The sequence below is a fragment of the Crocodylus siamensis genome, chromosome 9 (genome assembly GCF_052110815.1).
Source record: "Crocodylus siamensis isolate JL-2025a chromosome 9, ASM5211081v1, whole genome shotgun sequence".
Classification (NCBI taxonomy): Eukaryota; Metazoa; Chordata; order Crocodylia; family Crocodylidae; genus Crocodylus; species Crocodylus siamensis.
The window spans coordinates 24,392,890-24,407,346 of NC_143403.1; the positions used below are offsets into that span (position 1 = coordinate 24,392,890).

Below are 14,457 nucleotides of genomic sequence, written 5' to 3' on the forward strand. Positions count from 1 at the left end.
TAGTTATTCAAATAAAAGCAAAAGAAAAATATATTTTAAAAGGTACTAAATATATATTTTTCAAGATATACTTTGCCTGTCAAACTAAAGTTGAGTAGTTAATTCAAACCATTACCATCAAGTATCTGCAATTTCCTCTTATTGCTCTCCTTAACTATGGGGTAAATACACTCCCCTTCATAGTAAGTAAATTCTTCTTGAAAAACATTTGTTTTGAGTTTAAATGAAAAAAAAAAGTCAATATGGCATAGTGTCTAGAGTAACTAGATTTAGTAATTACCATGAATTTGTATTCAGACTAAAGGATTCATAGTCATATGATTTTTCTAAAGTCAACTACACTTATTCTAATATTTAAACAGCCCACTAACTTCATCTAGCCCGCTGCAAGGGGAAAATCCTGAAGTAGCTGATCTCCTGAGCAGGAACAAAATCAGACAGAGGACTTCAGGATTTTGTGTTACAATATGCCCCTCTGCTATGTAATAAGTTGTTTCTAATCAGTTAATTATGTACAGTGGAGTGAATGGCTTTGGTATACACAAAAGTGAACATCCCTGCCTTCTGTTAGGTAGGTAGTATCTAATTGAGGTACAAAAATTTTCAAGATGCCTCTCTCCCTCCTCTTGAACTCTGTACAAACTCCCAGATTATGACTTCAAAATCTGTTCAATATATAGTGTCTGCTTTGCCTTCCCTAAATCTCTGTCCAAGCCCTAAACTGAATAAAAGTTTGTAAGAACAGCTATACCAGTGTGGGCATGTCCTGAAAAACAACTAGTCACAGCTGGTAAAAAAAAGTCCTAATCTGAACATTTTAAACCCACTAACAGACCACCATCTCTTACATGGATTGTAAATAGGAAAATGCCTATTTGAACTAACCACAGCTACACCATAGACACAGACAAGGCACAGTGGCAAAGAATAAGGGTCATGCTGACACAAATTTAGAATGGTCATATTACTCACAAGTGGTAAAGTCTCAGCTTAATTATTCAAGTACATGAAGAGTGTTCATAAAACCTCTATTCCAGACAATTACATGCTCTGTATATTCTCCACCATTTACAGAACATGTATTTTAGAAACTGCTTAAAAGAATTTTCAATAATTTCATATCCATCCACTTGTAAAATCAGGATTCCCTAGTGTCCTTACTTTAAATGATACTGGCCTCAGAATGAGAGAAAGATTTTAACAAATACATTTTAGAAATCTCACAGTGATTAAAGTGGTTTTTCCATGCATAATAATGAGGTAGCTTTGAGCCCTTTAAGATCTAACCTTAAAACAAGTTTAAGATTTGATCTCAGAGCTAAAAGTAAGTGGTATGCCCATTAGGAAACTGGCAATGTCCCCATTACATTGTTGATAGGCAGTTTAATGTTTCTAACCTGATGGGTTTCAAAATATCTGACTTTATATTTGTCACCACTACTAAGTTAGCCTGATTCATTAGGCGAGCATAATTTTGTGAGGAATTTACCCTTTTTGAAGAAACAGAAAATATTTCTCAGTTAGGCTATTTTAAATAAAAAGGTGGGGGAGGGTGAGATGGTCAAAGGTGTCTGATAACCATTTGACACATAGCCCTGGCAATTTACTATCGCCATTTCTTTTCTATATATTATTACCATTGTACAGCTTTAGTTCTCTCAATGGTCATCTGTGGTGTAAAACATATTTTATGAATGCCCAAATAAAGCATTTTGAAAAATGTGGCAGTTTACAATAAATTGCATATCAATATCCATTTTATTTAGTATTTCTCTTTCCTAATACTTAATTTAAAATAATAGTTTGAAAACAGTGCCAGAAAGTAAAATAATCCCATTTAGGATAACCGCTGGTTTTTAGGTCTAGCTGTCAAGGTCAACTGATATCATTAGACTTACATGAACTCAATTCAAGTTACAGCAGGGAAATCATGTTAGAAAATATGGGTCAAGTCATCAAGCAGTAATAAAGCTGTTACCTCTACATTTAGTATTTGAAATATTTTTTTTAAATCTGTCATAAAATTAGTAGTATTTCCATTATTAGAGTAGCACTTGACAATAAATCTCTTTAAAATGGCCACTTATTCAGATATATCAAGTGAAAGATTCAACCAAATGACATGTTTTATTTAGTCTACAGAAATTTTGTCTCTACATGAGTAAACAAGAAAAAAAGGTAGAGAAAACTTCTTAAACTTAAGCTTAAAGATAAAGAAAAGCTAGGATACTCAAATAATGGCTGCCTTTTTGCATATTTGTGCCTGTATAGTGATATCATCTATATAGCATATAAGAACCAAGAGATACAGAGAATAAATTTATACACAAACATGAACTACTAAATCCACATTACGCTGATGAAGTAGCATCAAGTCAAAGCTAAGGCATTCAGATACTACAGTTATAAACTTGATTTTAAAAATGAGCTGTACTCTCCTCCAACATATATTCTCAATCAAAGTTTGGAGAGGGATTTTTTCAAATGCACAGTTTCAATCTAAATTTGCTCCCACTGAAGTCACCACTTTTACAATAGATTTCAGCAGAAGCAGGGTTAAGCCAATACTGAGCACTCTGTAAATCCCAACCTAAACTGTTTTCATAAGATAAATCTGAGAATGTGTAGCATCCTTTGTATTACAAGTATCGCTGAGGTCTTCAAAAGAATAATAATTACAAACAAATTAAATCCTTATGATACATTTTGTAGATTTCCAATACCCTTGAATTTTAGACCCAATGTAAGTAAGAGCAATAATTCTGGCCCTAAAGGTTTTTTCCCCACTAACTCCTACTGATCTGGGTAAATTGATAGTTGAAGACAATCACCAGATACTGGCAGAAGTGACCTGCAAAAGCTTCAAGATACAGACATATCAACTCCAGATTTGCTTCTCCCTTCTGCCTATCTTGGCTAAATATAGACAGTCAAAAAGCCTGAGGCTGAATCAATTCTGTCTTTGCAGGTTAGTCTACACTGCACAGATTAAACTGAAACAGAAGTGAACAGACATTTACCTTTGATTCAGGAAATGCAGCCACATGCCTACAATGGCTCAGGCCAGAAGCTGGGGAGCACTAGAACACAGCTCTCTGGCTGTGTACGCATTTCTACTTCCTGCTGCCCCTGAGGTCTCTGGGATTTACAGTCCAGACCTACAGCAGCAGGACTCTGCAGGGTTGCTCATCACTTTCTCTTCCTGCTTCCAGATGCCTCTGGGATTTGAAGTCAACAGTCACAGCCAGCAGTAAGTTTAAACAGGGAAAGGGATGTTTGGCACTCCCTACCCTTGTCCTCCTGGGTCCAGACCCCAGTTGGGGTTTGCCTAGAGGGAGCAGTCCCCTTGCCCAGCTGAGCTCCATGTTCCTGCTGCCCCTCAGGGGGCGGGGGGGAAGAGTTCCCCCCAGCATGGAAAAGAGCCTCCCCCGTCCTCCCTCCCCAACCCCCTGCTCTGGGGCCAGGCAGCATCACATGGAGCCCCCTTCCCAGCCCCGCGGCAGTGCAAGGAGAAGGAGTCCCCCTCCCCACCCTGGGAGGAGGTGAGCTGAGGGAGAGCTCCCCCAGCAAGGAACAGAGCCTCCTCTCCACCCTGTGCGACAACCAACCCAGCATGGCCCTGTTAAGGTGAAGGGGGCAGGGAGAAAAGTTAATTCCTCCCTCCTTCCCTTCCTTGCAGATGGGGTCTGCCAGCCCCAGGGGCCACCACTGCAGCCCCCTCCCCTCTGCTCCCTAGCAAACAGGCTGACCCCTGCTGTGGCAGGGGAACAGGGGAAGGCAGAAAGAATTAATGCCCTCCCTGCCCACTTTGCCTTAATGGGGCTATGCTGGCCAGTGTCTCCACTAGGGCCAATCCCCGCTCTGGCTAGAGAGCAGAGGGGCAGGGTCAGCCCTGCAGCTGAAGCAGAGACTGCCCAGCCCAGAAAGCACACCAGGATGCTGGGGGAGTCTGGTTTAACTTAAACTGGGAAGGGGTCTGAGACAGGCATTGTGTAAACTGGTTTGAGCCAAATCAGTTAAATCTGATTGTACGTTTAACCAGGTTTATCTTAAACCAGTTTCGGCCATTTTGAAACTAGTTTATGTGCACTGAATGTCTGTTCTGTTACAAGTTTAAACCTGTTTCTGATCACTTAACCGGCTTATGTGTAACTTCTGTCCTTAGCTTTTGAAACTGGTTTATGCATACTGAGCTTCTGTTCTGTTACACATTTAAACCAGCTTCTGATCACTTAGCTGGTTTATGTGTAATTTCTGTCCCTAGCCCTTCAGGTTCCAGTCCAACTATCCCTCAGTGACTCTTGAAGCTTTGTTAATGAAGTTTTTACACCTCTCTTTCCTGCAAGCCACTTCAGAAGGGAGGAACTACACAGGAGCAGGTACACAGAAAAATCAGGGGGCAGTCAAAGAGATCTTTTTTGTTCCTAGCAAAAGGAGGCACATATAGGTACGTGCTAGTATATCCCTGCTGTATTGGTTACTTAGAGCCCAAATAATTTAGAAAAAACAGGAGAATGTTTCTGAATAAATGCATTATTAGGTAACACATGCACTGTTTTGAAAAATCCAATTAGTATCTTTCTTGCATATTTATTTTCCCAAATTAAGTCAGTAAAGGTGTTAAATGTAACATATAACATATAAAATCGACATACAAAGAGATTTACGCTTAACTAAGTTAAATTTGTGAGGTAAAAATAGTATTCTGGTGGGTTTTTTTATGGAGTTAAATACAATGGAAACCATTTAAATGAATAATGCATTTTTTTGTTAATGGAAAGGCAAAGTAATATAAGTGGGACATTTTAATTCCCAGGCACATGAAATTTATTGTCACTTGGATGCCCACTGGGAATAATTTATGCATCCTCTATTAACAAAATATTTTTAATTTGAATTTGCATATTTTACTCATTAGAGTTAACCTTGACATAGTCCTTTTTGGAGGTGCCATGCCCTCAGGTGTGTGTTTAAGGAGTGTCCACTTATCAGAAAAAATAATTAAACAAATGCACGTGTACTTTCCAAGGAGAAAAGCATGGTACATTCCAGGTTTCAAACATGTTATTTATATATTCAGGTGGTGAATCTACATATGAATTTAGAGGGATCTTTCATTTTATCTTGTAAAATCAAAGCCAATTAAAACTCACTGCATTTTAAAGAACCTCTTCATTCAAATGCACAAAATCAAAAGAAATGAAGGCTCCGGTATTAAACTGTGAAACAAGAAGAAAACTTCACAGTTACAACTTACTTTCATTTCCACAGAGACAATAATCTTAATAATCTAATCTCTCTAATCATTTCCCATAACAATGGAAGAACACAAGCAAAAAAAAAAAAGCTTCAGGAAATATTTTCAGTCATCAGGTCTTTTTTAACAGGCATTACAGTTATGAAATTCTGAGACGTATAAAATAAGTCATTTTGTTTAATCAAGAATGATTTACCACAGCTGAAGTTGATGTTAAATCTCCACTCGCTAAAATATTCAAAAGCACCGATGCTCGCAAGAAAAGCTATTTAGACCACAGGATCTTGCCTTACAAGAATTAAATGCATTATCCTGACACTGACTCCAGTGCTCCCTTGGCCTTCAGTTGGCCGGCACAAAAGGATATGCAATAGCAAAACCTTAAGCTAGGTAGTGCACAGGAGAAAAAATGTGCCCTAAACATTTGGGCTTCTTTTCTCTGTGAAAAAACCTCAGTTGTCATACAGAAAGAAAAGATACCTATACAGGATTGGGAAGGCTGGGGAAACGGAAACCATACTTGGTGACAATGTTTCACTTAGGGCCTGTAGAAAGATTTATTGCCTGCTGATCCCATCCCTACCCACAAAGGCCACAACCAGATGAGTGCAGCCATGTGGTTTACAGCACTGCAGACACATCTGTGGCACCACATACCGCACATTCAGCTGTCCTCTGCTGGGGCGGGAAGGTTGACCCTGGGAGATCCTGGGGTCAAAAAATCTGCACAAAGAAAAAACAGAGTAGCACACGTGGGGGCAGGGTGCACTGCCCAAAACCAGAGCCTCACCACTGCTGCAGCTCCAGGAGCCCTCCAGGACCTCAGGTAAGGTTGCTGCGGCCAGCCCAGGGCTGGCTCAAGCCTCCCCTACACAACCCAGCATAACCTGTTGTGCACCGGAGGGTGTGTGGCACAGGTGTTTCCCGAGGACAAGTAACAGCGGCACAAGGTATGCTGCTGCTTCTCGTCCCCAGGGAAACAAGCATCCATGCTCACGTGGACACAGACAAAGTGTTCAAGTATGCTATCAGCCTCAAAGGCAAGAAACATAAAGGGAAGCATCACCAGACTGAGCCAGCAAGTTGATATGTAGGCTGGAGCCCCTAAAGACCCATACAACCAACTTATTCTCTCTGTGGCCTTTCTATATCCTTGATTACAAAGTAAACAAGCTAACGATAAATACTGTATTAGTGTGTTTCACTTTTTGATTTTGAAAAAAGGACTAGAGATATTTCACAGTGAAAGTATATTCACTCTTTAGCTTATTTTAGATGGCTCTGAAAATTTAGCTTTTTGAGATAAACCTCCAAACTTTAAGCATTCACCTGTTAGCAGTAATTGCTACTGATTTGCAGTGTCTTTAAGGCATTCACCTACATTTAAAGCACTATAAAAATTAAATAGAATTATAAAACTGACCTCCTATAGCTATAAAAACAGATAATTAGACAGACTAGGGGGAAAAAAAAAACAAACAAAATGAACAGGCCCAACAGCAGCTACTCTAAAAATGCCCGGAGGGGACTGGGGGGAGAAGAGTCAGAAAACTGGAAAAGGTCAAGCTGAGATAGATGCCAGGGGGAGAGGAAATTCCACATCCGAAGTCTCATCATGGAACAAATGCTTTTTTAGCTGGATGGTAATTGTGCAAAAAAGATGGGTGGTTTCAGAGCACAAATAACCAATAAAGAATCTTCAAAAGAGACTGTTGTGAACATAGTGAGGACCTACAGTATTAAGGGACTTTAAAACCCCAGGGCCAGCTTAAAATTAATCCACCACTTTATAGGCAGCCACATAAAGAACAAAGGTGGACAAGCATAACATACAAATTGCTCAAGCCAATGAATGCAAATACTGCTACAAGAAAGAAGCAGTATTAAAAGGAGCCATGCTATTAAGGATAGCATTAAAGAGATGAAACCTCATAGACGGAATGACTACAAAGCACTTTTAGGATAAGACATCCTGTACATTATGCACAAATATTTCCAACTAAATTACATATGTTTACATCCTGTACTATTTTTTCCAGGTAGGTTAATCCTTTGCTTCAGGACTGCCAACCCAAGACAATCTTTAATGACAATCTGCAAACTTTTTACTGACAACCACTTTTTTTTTCCTTAACTAATGTACGTTTTTATTAAATTAACATTAATGTAACCTTTCTGCTAAGCCCGGGGCAGCAGTAATAAGAGTCAGGATGAATTTTTTACTATGGTTGGTGTTAACCACCTCACTGTTTGGTTGTCAGTAAAAAGTTTTCAGATTATCAATAAAAATAAATAAATCTTGGGTTGACAATCTTTCTTGACAACATCAGTGGTTTTACACCACGCTGCTGCACCCAAAGGATCCCATATTGACTGTACCCTACACCATGCTGAATCCAACCCAGCCTTACACCCACTGGCTTACCCCTGCCTTCCTCTTTCCCCATTACCCAGTCCTTTGTGGATTGTCTGCATACCTGTGCAAGAAAGATGGGTGGTTTCAGAGCACAAATAACCAATAAAAAATCTTCAAAAGAGACTGTTGTGAACATAGTGAGGACCTACAGTGGACTGTCTGCATACCTGTGACCCAGGAGTGTTACAGGCAGGTGACAGGATGCAACAGCAGCAACACATGACTGAAGAGAAGGAGCTACAGAGACTCCTGGGAAACACAAAGCCCTGACAAGGGTTTCCTTCAGGTTGTTGTGCTCCCACTCAGATACCAAGTGATGCTCTATTCTGCTCTGTCTGTCCTTCAACACTGCCTCCATCTTCTTTCCTACAGTGGAGCTTCAATCAAGCTCCAGTTGGGTTTTTTTGTTTTTTTTTTTAATGGATGGCTCAAATTTTTTTATTATTTTTTTCCCCCTAGATTTTAAAGACGACCATTTTTGGCTTTGTTTTCTAAAGCGTGTCTGTAAATTTATGGACAGTTGGCAACTCTACTTTGCTATAACTATGACTGACACTGTTTTTGCCTTTCATGCCTCACTGCAGCTCTTCCATATGATCACATAAAATCAGTGTGGAAAAAGATGTGAAATTCCAAGTGACCACAGAGGCAACTGTAGTTGATATTTTTAAATCCTAGTTATCCTTCCTAATAGCTCTTTCAAGCAACAGAGCTTGTTAAACCCCTCTCAACTTCCTCCTTAACACTAAACCAATTGTTGCATATGGCAAACAAAAATAAGATGACACATTAGTTCTAAGACACATAAGCTAGGTGGACTCTCCAATATAAATCTTTATAACCTGGAAAAGCTCCAGAAAAGAGCAGCACAGATGAAATGTAATGCAATTACAAATATGACTGCACTTAGTTTGATTACATGAGAAGGAGTGAGCAATCAGTGCCAATTACAGGTTAAATGGGGGAAAAATCATTTTAATTTAATTGACCCAAGATTCTGAAATTGCAGTATTGCAGGCAGACCCTTGTGACTGCACAAAGATCTTCCCTCCCTCTCACCCCTATTTAGATCATATTTCAGGAAGACGGCATTAATGTCTTCAGCTAAACTAAAGCCTTCGGAATACTTCAAGAAGTGACGATTGGAAATGAAACTAACTTAAAAAGCTCCTTGTGGAAGCTGCTGAGCTGTTAAAAACATTGTCATCATATCAGTATCCAAAGTATGTCCCTCAGAAAGTATACTTTTTCTATATGCAAGGCCAAGTTCTCCCAATTATAAATCAGGTGAATTGGACCAACCTTTCTTATAAAGTTTCCTGTTTGAATTAAATTCATACAGCAGCAATGGGATAATACACCATCCAACAAGTACTCCTATCCCTGCCTCAGTGATCCAGAACTTGACAGACCTTTTGTGAAACAGAAGATGGATAGACATTTCAACAGAATTTGGTCCTGGACTGTGTTCCTCAACTGCTCAACTGGTTGGACTTTCTAACATTGTCACAGCAAAGCCAGGGATCTTCATTAAAAGGAAACAGCTGCTTCCTTAACAGGACACTATTCACTATTCAACTGAAGTCTGTGTAGCCCCCTGAGAGTGCCTATATTTATATTGCAGGTTCTCATTTGCAGCAAGCTATTAAAACTAGATTGCAGAGTTGAGTAGCTTTTTTAGATCAATAGAATTAAATACCTATAAGTAATCTTATCTTAGATTATGATAGCAGAGACAATATAGGTGACAAAACAAATATTTATTTATACAGTAGATTGAAAAAGTTGGGCCACAGCAATTTAGTTTCCCTTTACTTGAAGTTTTGAGTTGCCACAAATTTGTTGCTGCATTTAAAAGAGATAAAACAGACTTTAGAAATCCTGATGACATATTTATAAAAGAACAAAGAAGCCATGTAAAAAGAAAATAGGAAAATAAAACAGCTCACATGTGGGATCAAATATACAAACTTAGCTTTTAACCTGACAGTTACTCCACAATGCAGCCGAGTACATTGCCAACATGTCACAGATGTGCAACACCTGAGCTGGCAGGGGAAGAAAAAATGATTAAGGGAGGGTGTGATAATGGAATTCTGCCTTAACACGTTCATCCCAAAATACTCTTGCACATCTGTTACACCCAAAGCCAGTCTTAAGAGTAAAGTGTTCTTCTACTGAGCTAGATTTTATAACAAGTTTATCTCCTTAATGAAAATACAAGTGTTACATTCTTCTAGCAGTGGCACTAAATTTAGGGTTTCTTTTCACCCTCTCCCACTATATACAGATATTTAAGTACCAGAGGTTAAAACATCATGTACCATATGCTACACAGAGTAAGCTGTCTTTGTCATTAATTCCATATTCGTTATGCCTGTAAGTCCATGGGAATGTCACCAAGTAAATGCAAAGTATGGTGGAAAACATGTATATAGATGAATTCATCCAAATAGCAAATGTGATGAGAGAATTTATTGATCATTTCCCAACATCCTCTATGTTTCTTCCATGTGCACATATATAAACTCAGCACAAAGCATCTTGTAGAATCAGGGCCACTACTATTTTAAGAACACAAGATACTAAATTTAACTTATCCGATGTTGTATACATTTTCTCGCACAGAACAATTACGCATACAGCGTAGTGATATTGCAACACCAACCTTTTGGAATGATCTACGCCTCTAATTCTGCCATTCTTAATGGGAGGTTGTTTCAAAGCTGCATCACAGTTAAACTAAAAACTAGTTTACAACATTTTTTGTATTGCTGAGATGTGAATATTTGAACTCTGTATCACATTTTTTTTAAACTGTTGGAGATTACCATATTTACTTGAATACAACACAATGTTTTTCCCCTCAATTGGCATGGGAAAAGCAGCTTTATAATCACATACAGTGATTATTTAGTGAAATCTCACTAAATACATTGTCGATCATTTAACTGCTGCCAAAAACAAGATGTGCTCAGCAATGGAAACCAACTATGAACTTGATTAAATGCAGCCAACACTCAACATGACTATTAGACACATGGCCCATTCTGGCAAACATGCTGGGTGGGTGGGTGGGTGGGGGGGTGTGTGTATGTGTGTCTCCCCCTTAAAAAAATGGGCATGTGCTTCCTCAGGAAGAAATGAGCACTGGAGGTCCTGTAATACCAGGCTAGCATTCAGCAGAGACAAAGTAAGCTCCTACACCCTCCCCTGCTGCCAAAAATGCAGGTGGGAACCTTTTTCTTCTTCTTCTTTTTTTAAAGGAAAATGTTCTGTGTCCAAAGTCAAATCAGCCAAATCAATTCCAAATTCGTAAGTCATTCAGAACCATATGTGGCTCTACTACCAGCAAGCATCTTTTACCCCTGCCTGGGGCTTCAGATGCTTCCAAATCCTTCGGCAGGCATCCTATGTGAAGACCCAAGCCCAAAAGCTTGGTGTTCTGATACTCTAAATTTTGTTTGCCCTCAGCCTATGGTTGCAGGAACGAGCTAGGGAGAAATCTCCAATTTCCATAAAGTTGGCATGTAGCTGAGATCCTCCCACTGGAAACTGGTCAGCAGGAAGCTAACTATGACGCTTTCCTAGGGAGTCCTGTCCACAAGCAGATAAGGCTGCAACCCTCCACTACACAGTGCCATTTTAACTGTATTACCTTGGTCAGGATATTTCTACTGCCAAATAAGTATGCAGGTGAGAACCTACCACAAAGATAGATTAATGGAGCCCATCTGAACAAGACATAGGGTGGTGACCATAAAGTGCAATCCCCCTCAGCACTCCTTTTCAAGTCATGCTGAGCCATGACAGTTCACCCAGGATCCCTCTGTTGGCCATGCTAATTATATGCTTGACTCAGATCTGACTAGACAGAGAGCATGGGAAAAGATTGAGGCCAAGGTCAGACAGAGTGGGACTATGGCAACTGCACTGCCTGTCAATGTTTAGGGCAGGAGGGAACATGCGGCACTCAAGAAGGTGGTGTTACTACTGACACTTCTATACACTGCCCTAGTCTTTCCCACTTCAGAGCAAGTCATACACAGGATCCAAAGAGCTACGTGCATCTTCTGGACCTCCGCATGGGAGAAAGTGGAGGACCACACTACACAAAGCAAAATGGACTAGAGACAGAGGAATGTGAAACATCCTACTCTTCCTCTGGGCCAAGTACGTGAGCCAGATTTGCAAACTGGCTGGCAATAGGGACAAAATCCAAAACAGTCCACTTTGTAAAGTATTATGCAGGGAAACTACTGTGACCGTGGCAGGTGTACACAATGACCAACATAAGCCCATGGACCATGGAGCCCCTGTGGTTCTACGAGGTCCTGAAACACTTCCAGGATAAATACAAACTGCACAATGAGGCCCCAGCAATGCTGGTGAACCACTACAAGATACAGAAGATGGTAAGGGCAAGAGAAATCATATCACCCATGGACCTACTAGCTGGTGATAGGTGCCAGGCCATGTGAGAGCAAATCTTCCACAAGCACCTATAGAAGGAACACAAAGACTTGAACTGACAAGCAGCCACTGAGCACTCCTTATGAAGGTATGGAGAAACAGTGCAGGGCAGAGGTCCATCCAACTCTCCCAGGCATCCTGCTGGTGGGAGGTGGAAACAACTGACCACCTCTTCTGGGACTGGCCATATGCCAGAGAGATGTGAAAAATAGTATGCACACTCCTCCTGGTGGTGATAGGTTTCATAACCATGACCAGAGAGGCAGTTCTGTACGGGCAACTGACTAAGCAACAAGGGGCCTTGTTCTGGAGGACGCAAGCAATGAGGATGATGGCAATGATGGTGATGACGATGATGATAAGGACGAGTGAAAGGACTGAACACACAAGCAGGGGAAATGGGAAGTCAAGGAGGGAGTAGGAAGCTGAGCTAGTCCTTTGCGTAACTGTGACAACTTAAAGGTGATGGTGGGGGTTCATGGGCACGTGGAAATGATGTGCACGATCTCTGTAAGGGAGCTAAGAATGATGTAACTGTAAAACTGTTTTGGACTGTCAAGTGAACCTCAGTGGTCATAAGAGAGTTTGTTAGAAGTACAGTTATATTTATTTTATACACATACACACACACAAATATTTTTGCAAAAAAAAAAGCTTCTACTACATTCAAGTAGGTGCTGATGTTCTGCTCAACAGTATGTTAACTGAGCACCTGTGCTAAAACTTGCAGCAGCTTCAAAAAAAGGTAACATGCATCAATTCTAGATAAAATAAATGCATGGCTACTATATGCAAATTGCTACAGCCATGTTTAATTTAAAAGTTGTTTTCAATTTTGCTCCTTACTTCCATATGCTCAGGGAGAATGGGGTCTGTCAGTAGGGGGGGAAAACCTTGAGGGGGAAGCAGAGAGCAAATGACTACCTGAGGCCTGCCTCTACCCCCACCCAATTTATTTTTTTCTCCTGTAGCAGTGGGAGGGGCACAAATTCTAGGCAGACTTCCAATAATTAGATTCTATACCTGAAAATTATAAAAAAAAATATACATTTTCCATATATAGAATCTAATTATTGGAGGTCATCTTACAATCAGGGTTGTCTTCTATTTGAGTGAATACAAAACAAATACAAGTATTAAAACATAATACTTACTGTGAAAAGGAACAGGCAAGGGCATTGGAAAACAGGAAAAAGGGAAAGAGGGGTTGACCGAAGAAAAGACAGCAGCACAGCAGGAAGAAAGAACACCACGGGAGTGGCGTTTCCAGAGCAGCTGCTTCATGAGAATAGAGCGGCCCCGGGGAGTGAGGGGCAAGGTGCATGAGGGGATGCAGGAGAGCGAGCCGCTCTCAGGACAGCGGGTGAGAGCCAAGGAATCACCAAGAGGTGACCCTGAGTGGGGAAAAGAGCTCAGTCAAGCTCTACTGAGCCATGGGACTGTGGCTGAAGAGACACCATGGGGAGGCGTGGCACAAGCAGTGGGAGAGCTCCACAGAAGGCAGGCATGCCGCGGGAGAAGCAACTACCACCCACATGTTCCAGCTGCAGCGGGGTGGGGCCAGCATTTACTCTGAATGCTATTTGTGTTCTTTGAACTCAAGGCAGATCCACAGGGAGAGGGTACCAGAGTGGCAGCGACTCCACCCAAAAGCCTTAAAGGGTCAGAACTGCCTAGAACCACAGGCTGTGGCCAGAGCCCGCCCATGGGCAAGACGACCTGTCAAGGAAGCCACAGGTCAAAGACTGAGAGGAGAATTAAACCCCAGGAATAAAAGTCCCAGACGCTTTAGAGTTGAACTTTTAAATGCATGCTAGTGGAGGGTGAGCTACCCTGAGGGAGTGGGGCAAGTCAGGCCTACCTGCGACTGTACACAAGACTTACCTGATGTTGGGAGGAAGCTAGGTGGTCCATTTTCTTCCGGGTTGTTGAGACTTAAAAAGAGCAAACCTAGAATAAACAAAAAAAGAAAGAAAGAAAGTTATCTCACTCAAGAAAGGCTAGGATTTCTATCGGCAGCGTAACATCTGGGTGGTGCTAGGACGGAGTATAGGGGAGGTTGGAGTCCCAGAAGAAATCCCTGCACCAGTTGCCTTTAGCCAACTGCGGTAGAGAACAAGCAACACCTCCCAACTAATAACATCAACAAAAAATCAAGACATGGCAGGTGAGAGTCAGACCTCACTACAGCAAATGATAATGGGATGAAAGAATCGGGCCAAAAAGACTCCAGGCTGCCGAGTACTTACGGTCAGCAAGGGATAACCCTCCCACACTTACCTATGCCTACTATTCTTTCATATAGCTGATT

General features: G+C 40.9%; 1 pseudogene; it reads right to left on the reverse strand.

The window, feature by feature from the left end:
* LOC149857222 (plasmanylethanolamine desaturase 1-like) overlaps window positions 1–14,457 on the reverse strand; it is a 134,910-nt pseudogene that overhangs the window by 28,910 nt on the left and 91,543 nt on the right.